The 11,077-nt window shown below is 49.3% G+C and overlaps 1 pseudogene; it reads left to right on the top strand.

The window, feature by feature from the left end:
- Positions 1-5,474: 5,474 nt before the first annotated feature.
- On the top strand, positions 5,475-5,690 carry LOC119454675 (U2 spliceosomal RNA; annotated as a pseudogene).
- Positions 5,691-11,077: the final 5,387 nt, after the last annotated feature.

The following is an 11,077-nucleotide window of genomic DNA, read 5'->3' as shown; positions in this document are numbered from 1 at the left end:
TGTATGTATGTATGTATGTATGTATGTATGTATTATTCTCAAGTTCTTGCTGCAGTCGTTAGTCGCGCGTTTCCCACTTCCAGTTTCCCTCCGAGCAGTTAAATCGCGCATCACAATTAGGGCAATTCTCCCTTGTACAAATGGTTCCCATAAATTACTTAAAGAAAGGTTTTGCTCAACTACCGTGGAGTAATCCGGACTCGGCCTTTTCACACAGTGGGCCAGAAGAGCTGCTAATCCAGTGTGGTTGAGCTTGCATCCATTGAACATTCGACGCCTCTTAGCACCAGTTACCAGCCCGCTTAGGATGACTGATCCCTACGGTATGCAGCCACTGGATTTTTCCACGTTGCTATATAAGTAATTTCTTTGGCTGCACACGCTTCTGCAATCTACCTCGAACACCCGAAATATTGCAGGTATTATATGGTATTTTTTCCTCGACGTGGGTCTAACTTTGCGAAAGTCGAGTGAAAAGAACTTCCGAGTTTGTTTTTGCATCAATTCTTTATATGCCATCGCGTCTATTTTAAGGCGGAGCGTTCCTTTTCTCCGCTTTGTTGTTCATGCCAGGCGGTAGGAGGCATCAAACACTTTTTTTTGTCGTACTCATGCTAACGAGCTGGAAGGAAATCTATTTAAGAGCCAACAGGGCAACGTTCATAAATGTTTAGAACATCTCATGAATCCTGAACGATTCATCATTAACCGCAAGGAGGTTTCATCACCCTCCTTGTTTTTCTCAGTAATACTGTTTTTTTTTTCGGGGGGGGGGGGGGGGACACTGGTTGTGGGCAACAGGAGTAGCAGACGAGTCGCTCAGGCGGAGAAATTGCCGGCTAGGTCACCTTGCTCAACTCCCTTCTAGTTATCATCACCACCTTGGCCACGACCGTACACAATTTGTAGAGTTTACCGTAAAGCTGTAGTGCACATTTACCGTATAAGACCACACTGACCAAGCGGTTCGCAAATATATATTTGTTAGCAATTTCAAAATAACCTACTTAGCGTATTTATTACTGCAGCATTTTTTGGAATCGAGAACCTAGGCGGTAGGTTTGTGGCTGGTTTAGTTAGACGTTGCTTTCGTAATTATGACATGATGCACTGGTGGCGGAATCGCGACTGGCAAAAGTCTATTCAGGCAGCAAGAAAAAGTTGGCCTAAAATTTGGTTCACGTTGCCGATCAGAACCAGCCTGCTATGCTTGTCGATATTTTACCGTATTTGCTCTCGCTTTGGATAATAGTGGCACTTGTTTTTGTTTCTCGTGTTATGCGCTCAAGAAAGTCCCTCTTTTTTTATTATGATCATGAACGCAGACGCAAGAAAGGAACTGTCGTCGACGCCGTAGATCTCTGGCAGAGAGCTCACGAAACCCACTCTTGCTTAATTCCTATTCCGCGCTTCGATTCGCCACGCGCCCATAAAAGATGTATGCCCCTATACAGCTCCAACGTACCGTCTGATTCGAGCCGCTTTCTTTATCCCCGTAACCGAGTAGTTTAAAACAAGAACTCGACCTTCAGTTAACTACTCCCGCCCCTGCACATCGCGCATGCTTTGAATACAAAAGCAACGATGCTTCGCCTGCAATGCCGCCTAGAGCTGCAGTTCCGCTATCTAGCGGGCGCCGGTAAAGTGCACCAACGGCCTTTCCAGCCACGGGTGGAAGGAAAGGACCGCCAAAAAAGAAAGCAGCAAGGCAACAGCTCCGTGCGCCAGTTTCCGTTCACACAGAGGGCAACAAGGGCAAGCGGCTAAGCTGGGAAACGCGACGGCACACGCCCCAACACGGCAAAACACGTGCCAAACGTCTTCGCGACGGAGCCGATCTTTAACTGAAGCCGTTCACAGATAAAAGGCCAGCACCGCCCGTCAGAACGCCGGCGCCTTACTTACTTATTTTGTACTTTCGCATCCGGCATGGGAATAGCATCGTTTAAATATACCGCACAGTCCCCGAAGTGATACAAATAACCGAGCGAGGCCATTTTTCTTTTGTGACGCGGAATCCGGTTGATATCGGCGGAAGAGACGCGGCACTCAGATTGTACCCGGAGCTCGCTCACACACCGTTTTCACACGATTCGCTCTAATTGTCGACGAAACGCTGGGGGCAATGTCGTACACGACGGGAAATGAAATATGAAACCGTCTTTCAGCGTGCGCGGCAGGGGGTTAAACATTGATCGCCCTCGGGGTGCCCCTTGCCTCCGAAGCCTGCCGGCACTTTTTGAGACTCATATCTCGCGTTTTCTCCGTGCCAGCCGGTGGTGGTGGCTTCGGGGCACGCGGGGACGATCGGCTAAGCAGAGCGGAGTTTTGTGGCGTCTGTACACGCAGTGTTTGGATGAAATCTGCGATGAGATGCACGAAGAGGCGGGCCCTCCGGTTTGTTATGAAACGCGTGTTTTGAAAAAAAATAAAGAGCGAGAGATTACTGGTGTTTGCATCGGCCGATTCTTGCTACGATTAGAGGTTTCGTGATCATGTTCTCCGAGGTGTGAAAACGCGCGTTGAATCTGCATTAGATTTTGTTTTCAGCTATACGGTCTCTGTAGCGACGCTTCGGCTTAAGTTGGCAGCGATTTATGAATGGCTTAAACGATGCATACAAGATAAGAACACAATACCAAATGCATCATTTATTCGTACAATATAGAGCTTGGAAACATCGAACTTTGATTCTTGACTCGCAGCTTTATTTTTGTTGGCTTTATGGGGAGAATTCATGGGTCTTGTATAGGTGGGTCTTCCTGATGCGCAGTGTCAAAGGTCAGCAAAAATTTATAAGAACGCTCCTTCGCAGTTCCTACAATCTAAGGGTAATCTTTCTCTCTTTAGCTAAAAGTGCAAACGTCATTTACAAGCCAGCGGTCATTTTAGCGACCTTTTTGTCGTACCAAAGACTACGGACTGATTGTCCGGTCACACTTGATTGCCCGGTCTGGCCACATGGCAGGTTAAGCTAGAATATGCTCCTTGAACACACTCTGTTTTACCTTGGTTTTTCCTTCTTGTTGCATGTCATCAACTGTAAAAATCACAGAGGGAAACTGATGGCAAAGCCTGATCTGTCACTCCAAAACTATTGTAATTGGCTTGGCGACATAGCCGATGTTAGCGACGATTTACGACTACGACCCGCTGCTGAATTCCCGACGGCTGACGCCTTGTGAATCTGGAATAAATTCGTGCCTGTGGTTCCTTTGTGGTGACGTCTTCCACGAAAGCACAATTCTAACATACCCGACGGAGATATTCACAAGAGACGCCATGAAATCTTGCTGAACTAGTCTTAACTGACGTATGGTATTTTGACCAGTGTAGCAGCATTAAAGCGTAGTTCTTATGATATTTTTAATCCTGGACACGCCATAAACCTCTAATACATTCATAGGAGGTGGTGTCATTTGGTGATTTCGTCTGGCAAGAAAGCATCATTTTCTCATGGCCTTTAGTTATACTCACTAACGATACCATGAAAACTAATTGGAGTAGCTTCTGTCCACCCGCGTAAGGTTGCACATTATTCATGAACGTTCATGCCAGTAATTCGCCGGCTTAACGCTTCGACGTGGTATAACTAGATGACATTTTACACATCGACAACATAGCTTTTTGAATTTGACACTTGAACTGTTTACAAAGACTCACGAACACAGAGTGTGATCTTCGCTGATGAAGCGTGCGTAAGTATATTGCAAGAGGCGCAATTAAAAAAAAAGAAACATTATTCTTCAATAAGCTCAGTTGTGGTTTACTAAGCAGTGCAAATGTAATGCACCCATGTAAGAGCACCTGGGCAGCATGCTGCAATGAAATCGCTAGATCTTTCTTTATCTTTACTACTCATTTTCTCAGACTCGGAAAGCGCTTACCACACGACACGCGTTCTGCCAAAACGCGGCGTCGTTATGCACGCTGACGAGGTATCACTTTGTAACGCTTCCCCAGCCCTGCCTTAATCTCGCGTCCTGTCGAGAAATTTACGAGCTCGACATTTTCGATGACCTCAACTAGACGGTGTACACTCGGACGCTCGCGTAACTTGCGCAACCTTCCGACTTCGCGTAAGTCTCTGACCGTGTACACGTACGTCGCGCGCTTTCCGTTCGCGTTCCTCGGCGGGCTGCGACGGCTTCTTCTCGGTGGATGCCCCGATCTTTTGCGCGGATCACTCGGCAGCTTCCCCTCATGCGCGCCGATGCGAACGCAAGTTGCGAGGGCGTCGCGGCGGCGTGATCTGGTGCAGGCGAGGAGGGATGTGCGAAGGTGAACGGCGTCTCGACGAACGTCGCCCGCAAAACGCAACCCAGTGAGCACGGACGGGGAAATGCGGGCCGTTTGTCCTTTCTAGTGTTTCGGAAGTTTTGACGCTGTGCGTGGCTGGAATACCCCGATTCCAGTTGCGGGCTCGCGTGCTTGCCGTCTACTCTACCTTTGGTATGCAGGTGTCGCTCTTCGTTTTGTAATCGGCTCTCTGCTAGCGAGCTGAACTGCTTCGACCCGAGGAACGCATCCAATGAGGTGGAAGGTGGGGGGGGGTGTCTCTTAGCGCTTAATTCCATCGACGAGCGAGCAGCCCACAAGGGACCTCTGGGAACATGCTCGGCTAAGTGGAGTCGTGTTGCACGCTATGTAATAATCTGTACTTCCAGGCGGGTGAAATATCTGAGTGTCCCGCGACGAGCAGCATGAGAAAGTGGACAAACATTTGTTGTCGAGAAACGATTATTCAGCACGTATGAACTGACTGACTGACCGACCGAACGACTCGTTGAGTAACTAGCTAAGTGGCTGGCTGGCCAACTGTCTCACTGGTGGGGTTTAAAGGCTCACTAGAAAGCAACGCTAACTCAAGTTATTTTGGTACACTATTCTATCAAATGCATATTTCCTTCATTTCTTAGGTAAATACGTGGCAAGTTTCAAGAGAAGATAGGCTAGCACAAGCGCCGACCCTCCAACTGAAGCTTTAATAATAAAATCTACACATTCATAGGAACATGTAGTCATACAAAATAAAAAAATAAAAAGAAAGCATTGCCATTCAACTCTGTGAAGGTAGATGATCAGCGAAGCTGTGTATGTGGTGATAGACCGTTGCTCCGGTGAAACGTTCCGATTTGCTGGATAGGGGCCAGTTGGGAAGTTGGAATTTCTTCCCGCTTCGCGGCCCTAGGCGGCGGCACGCTTACGCTTGGCGTCCGTGGCCCGCTCATCGTCGGTGGTCTCCTTCCGCCGCCGCCGCGCCCATTCCCTTTTCTGTTCACGCCGTCGTTCTTGGTAGGCACGCTGTTCTTTTTCAGACCGTACAACACGCGGCCAAACCATTTCACAGTCAGAGCAGAACTGAGGTAAGGAGCCTGCGGAGAGCATGACGTAAGGAGACAGAAGACACTCAGATTTGTAGGCACTAGTTTGAATACGCGGGATGGCGTACACGTGTATGGTGCGAACTAGACATGGCCGACGCGGGTCAACGTGTAGTATCTGTTCTTATCAGCTTAATATCTGCTACGGGATGTATTTGGACCCAAGATATTAAACTTACTTTTGGAAGCTTGCGGATTGCTTGAAGCCTGCTTCGAGCCCTACCGCGCCCTACTTCAAATACCAGTTCAAGCAATACCGGGTCGGTCCGGTATTGCACAATCTTCGAGATATTTGGTCTACGGACATCGATCCGTTGGAAATTAGCCATATACAGCTGTAAAATATGGCTAATTTATTCAGAAACAGAAATTCTTTTTCACGCTATGCAGGTGGTTATCGGATTGCTGATACGGTAATGTATTTCGTTGTCATGCGCCAAGCCTCCATCAGTACCTCTGTTCTCCGGTCAGGATAAGCTAAAACGTCAACCTGTTGGAACTCACGCAGTCGGTACATTTTTAACAGCGAAGCTGTTTAAGCCGGGGGTTAGACCGGGGAGTGTGCGCAGGAAAACCTCGCCGAGTGAGGACGTCACTATGCGTCGCCTAGCAACGCGTTGCCCTAGAGTGCCTTGATGCGCCGCCCCCGCTTAGGGTGAGGACAACTGCGTCGTCTGCTACGGCGGCCGCCATTCTCGCCCCCACTGCACACAGGTTTCGTTCTCGCGGGGGGAGCGCCGCGCTCGCTTATCGCTTCCCACGGGCGCACAAATTGAGAAAAATAGGAAAAGTGTGGTCGTGCATTTATCTTTCAAATGAATATATTTCTAAATGTTCCTCGGAAACGCCTTATTGCTGACTAAAAAAAAAGGGGGCAACAGTAGCCAAAGTCAACGGCGTCGACCGGCACTCCTGCTTGCTATGCGTCAATGACGTCAGTGAGGCTGTTTGCAGAATACCAGGGAATCAAATGGATCCTGACAGAAATTATCGCTGATCCACTGACCTCAGTGGTGGGTCGAAATGGCAACCCGCCCCAACATAAATTGGCGTCGTGAACTTACTCGCACCAAGCGCCCATCTTCTCAAAGCAGCAGCGAAAAATAATTCCTGAAAGTTTTTATGCGCCCGAGCTTTTTGCTAGCTGAGTTGCGATAAAAAGCGCCGTTAACTGAGCTGCGGAGCCTGCAATAGACAGTTTCAAAACGCGGCGGTGGGTTAAATCTCGGCGGCAGTTGCTGAGGTCAGCACATATTCCACGAATCGCCGCGGGTATTGGCAGGCCCGTCGGCGCCCTTCTTCCCACGTATGTTAACTGTCTCGGCGAAAACAAAAAGTTTTAAAATGTATTAATCTACTAATGTTTTGATTGAGATTTTATTTTCAACCACGCCCATGCCCTCCATTCTAGACATTTACATCTGGCCTTTTCCTTTGTAGCTTCTTTCCACCATCAAACTGATGAAACCCATCACCCAATACCTGTCCCAGCGTGTTTAGCCTTTTTAATATTTCTGTTATGGATGCCCCATGCAAGCCCACTGACCTGCACTGATATTTCATTGGTAAAAAAATTTGCTTGGTTATTGAAGGAATAGAAACGAATAAAACCCGTCAAAGAGTAATAAAATCGAATATCTCACCTGTTCATCGAGGTATGACCAGTTTGTGTTTCTGAATGAGCGCAAAATTTGTTTCCCAAGCAAAGAAGAAAATATTTATTGATTGCTCATTAACACACAGATAATAGGTGACCAAATTTTTAATATGAGACCATAACGTTATAGCACTTGTAAAATTGAACATGAATGTTAAATAGAAGACAATAAATTATGAAACAATGGTGATGACATATGTACATAGATACAGACTTCAGACAGAGCAAAAGTTCGCTCAACTTTGCGGAAACATTGTATTGCTATACAATCTCGGACGTAAACAAACATGCGGCAGGCAATGGCCCGATACAATGTTAGGACGCCGACCGCGATTCGCTAACTAGCGCCTTGTAAAGGCAATGAACTTTAATGAAAGAAAGCGGCGAAAGCACGTTTGGCACTTATTCTGAAGCGGCAACATCGTATTGCACAATCTCGGACGCAAACAAGCATGCCGCAGGCAACTGCCGGTCCCGCACGCTAGAGCATCTTCATGACTTTGTCAGTCTTTCGCGGAACCTTTTTTTTTAACACGAAAGTGTTTTATGCCGGGGTCCACCAAGACTTCACTGACGTATTTCCGTCACGGAAATACGTCAGCTTACAATGTACACGAACATAATACAAAGAAAGAAACCAGAAGAAAAAGTTCCACAAACATGCAAAATTTGGAAATCGAACCCACGACCTCTCGGTCCGCGACGATAGATCGCCGAGCGTTTAACCCATTGCGCCACAAACGCATTTGCAGAGAGCTACACAGACGCGCCTTATATATCTAACACTCCTCCGTGTACCCGCGCTCTTGCTCGGGGCGGTGCCGCCGCCTACGAGCAGAAAAGAGAAGTACTGCATTATGACACTAACGCGCACCGACAGTGAACGCTTCGGTGGTCTCAGCACTACGACGCCTCGATGCCAGCATTCGAAGGGACGCTGGCATCAAGAAGCACTACCAACGCCACCTAGGTGGCGTTCACCGTACTCAGCACAGCGGAGCGTGGCCTCCGCAATTAGCTCTGAAAATGTTTCTGAAGTTGATCGCGGAGGCTGCAATTACGACGCGCTGTACGCGCTGATTTGACTCGGTGACGATTCAGTTACGTGCTTTGTCTTGCGCGTTGTATTAGTGTGTCAGTTACGTGCTTCGTCTTTCGCGTTGTGCTAGCGTGTGCAGCGTAGTGCAGCTTCCATATGCACGACGGTTGCTCATGGTCATCGACGTTGGTAGTCGTGATGGAGGAGACGTGCCACCAGGCGTCAGCGTGGGTGCATCAACGCCTAAGGGCGCTTTAGCCACAAAACACCAATAGACATTATATATCAATGTGCAATAAACATTACACTACTTCTGTGAAGACACGTTTCACTTTCGTGTTCTATACCGATTCCTATATAAGAGGGATCAACCACATTTTTTTGTTTTGTTTTTTCGTCAAGCAAGACTAATAGTGCATTAGTGCAAGACTAATGTGCCCGCTGCTTCCAGTCAACGGCATTTACCTACACGCATCTCAAAATCAATAAATCACAATAAACGTAGCACGGAACCGACACGCGGCTGCAGACACACGAGGAGGTCGCCACTTGTCACGCTTGACTCGCACCACCCACAGAAGCCTCCTTTTTGGGTCTCTTGGAAAATGAAACATTCTCCCACCATTTCGCGAGTGGTTGGAGCACTGGGGACATCCAGGCATTCCACGTCGAAGAAAGCAGCGCCAACGCGCAGCAGCACTTGGCGTACGCCAGCACAGCAGCGCGGCGAGGACAATGCGGGCAACAAAATGGCGGAGGGAGCGCGCAAGAGCCGGTCTAGGCGGCGTCGACTGGTTCAAAGGCTGGCACCACCCTAAGCGGGGCACGCATCACCCTAAGCACCACCCTAAGCGGGGCACGCGCATCGAGGCAAACTAAGTTGCCCAGCTGCGCCGTGCTTCGCCACAGCTACGGAGGCGGAGCTAAGTCGTGACGCCATCGCGATGCTGCGGCGGCGACACAGTGCCGTATCTCCGCGCCGAACACGTTGCCGTGAAGATGGGGCGACCAAAGAAGTGCGTTACTCCCGAAGAGGAGGAGCACGGCGCGGAAATCGTCGTGCCGCTACTCCTGAGCGGAAGAGACGACTTCGGGCGAATCCCGAATATCGCGCCGGTGAAGCGGCGGCGAAACGTCAGCGATTTGCAGAAGATCCGGAGTTGCGACCCCGTGAAACCGAGCAAAAGCATGTGTAAAACGATCCGGGCCTGCGAGTCATGGAGAACTTTCGGCGGCAAGTTCAGAAATCCATCGGAGGTGCCGATGGACGGTTTGCCCGAGTCTCGAAAGAAATAAAAAGCATAAACTCGCAGAAACTTAGCCGACGCGAGAATAAGCTAGGTGGGGCCACTAGCTTCGCTCTTTGCCCAGTCATCACACCACAATAGTGTGAAGCTCCAGCAATTTTTTTTTTTTTTGCAAGGAAACTCCAACAAATGTATAAACACACACATGGCAGTTTCATCAGAAGGGTGACACATTGCAAGCAATATCAAATTAACGTTTTCCGTTGTGTTCGGGTTCTTTGGACGGTGTTCCAGCAATGCGCCGGGGCAACCCCGGGCGGCTAGCACGCACCGCATAAGGCTGGGCCGACCGACCGATCAACCGACCGACTGGTTGAGTAACTATAGCTAAGCGGCTGGCTGGCGTGCCACCGGTGACGTCGCAGACATCGCGGCTAGATGGTGCAAGAAATGAGACCGTCTCCCTCTGTCAGCGCCCACATAAAAGGTTAGATGGTTAGCTTTTCGTATGCTGGCCCGTTCCACTGACATCAATTAAAGAGTTTGAGTACTGCGCCCCGAAGATACGTACGCAGCACGCAAGCGATCTGCGGAACGTGACAGTGCGTTTCACGACAGAGCGTTTAGCACATGGGAGCGCCCACGTACGTAAACGCACGTAATCCCGCCGCGCCATCTGAAAGATAAAAAAACTCACCGCCCAAGCACTCCGTACAGATGGTTAACAAGCGAAGCTGAAACGTGCGGCCCCGTTGTTTAATTAGCAGTAGGTCAATCGCGACGCTGTATTGAAGCGTTTCTAAGTTATTGGTTACATGTTTGCGTTTCTAGTGGAACGCAAGCGCCAATGGTGGGCGGATGCTGCTAACCACGACGCCGAACTAACTAGAGATATCGAACGCATGCGCCAACGGCGAGCCGAGGAGGCGGCGTTGCGGGCAGAGCGCGTGCTTGGGTACGACGCAGAGAACGACGTCACTAACGGCACTGCCAATGGCGCGCGCGATCGGGTGCGACGTAGAGAACGACGTAACTGACGGCGCAGCCAATGGAGACCTTTATCGAAACATGTGGCGAACAGTTCTTCGTTTCGTCTACCCATATACAGCATTCGTTGTAAAAATTCACCGGTCATTACTAAAGTCCCTATATAAGAAAAGTACCGCCATCTACTTTTTCCTCCGCCGCCTCCTCTCCTAAACCGCCTGCTTTTTTCTTTACTTTTTGCTTGCGAAAGCCAAGTCGACGGTGGCGCACTTAGAAAGTCCACGTTGAAGCTTTCAGGCCGGGCGCGCGCCGCCGGCGGCGACTGCGGCTGCGCAGAGGACTTTCAACATGGCTCTGAGGCGGAAAAAAAAGAAAATATAAAGAAGTGAAAAGCGCGCACTATCATCGTTCAATCAGAGATACAGGTGAGAGAGAAGCGGCGTTTATCAAAGGATGGCGGTACTTTTCTCATATAGGGACTTTAGTCATTACGATACTCCCTAATAAAAAATTTGAGCGCAGCTCTATACGTGCTTTCATTTTCGCGATATATTGGCTGGCGGGGGCAATAAGTCTCGTGTGGCACTTTGCGAACGGAGCGAAGTGCGGCGCGATGGCCTCGGTAATCGGGAGGTCACTAGAGGCAGCGATTGGGTGACACGTGGGTGCGAGTCAAAGCAACCGCCGCAGACAGACCTCCGCTAATGCAGCGCTTTGTTTCCATAAAGACGACGCGCGCCACTATGGCGCCATCACGTAGCCA

The sequence above is a fragment of the Dermacentor silvarum genome, chromosome 5 (genome assembly GCF_013339745.2).
Source record: "Dermacentor silvarum isolate Dsil-2018 chromosome 5, BIME_Dsil_1.4, whole genome shotgun sequence".
Lineage (NCBI taxonomy): Eukaryota > Metazoa > Arthropoda > Arachnida > Ixodida > Ixodidae > Dermacentor > Dermacentor silvarum.
This window is presented reverse-complemented; position numbering and strand designations above follow the sequence as displayed.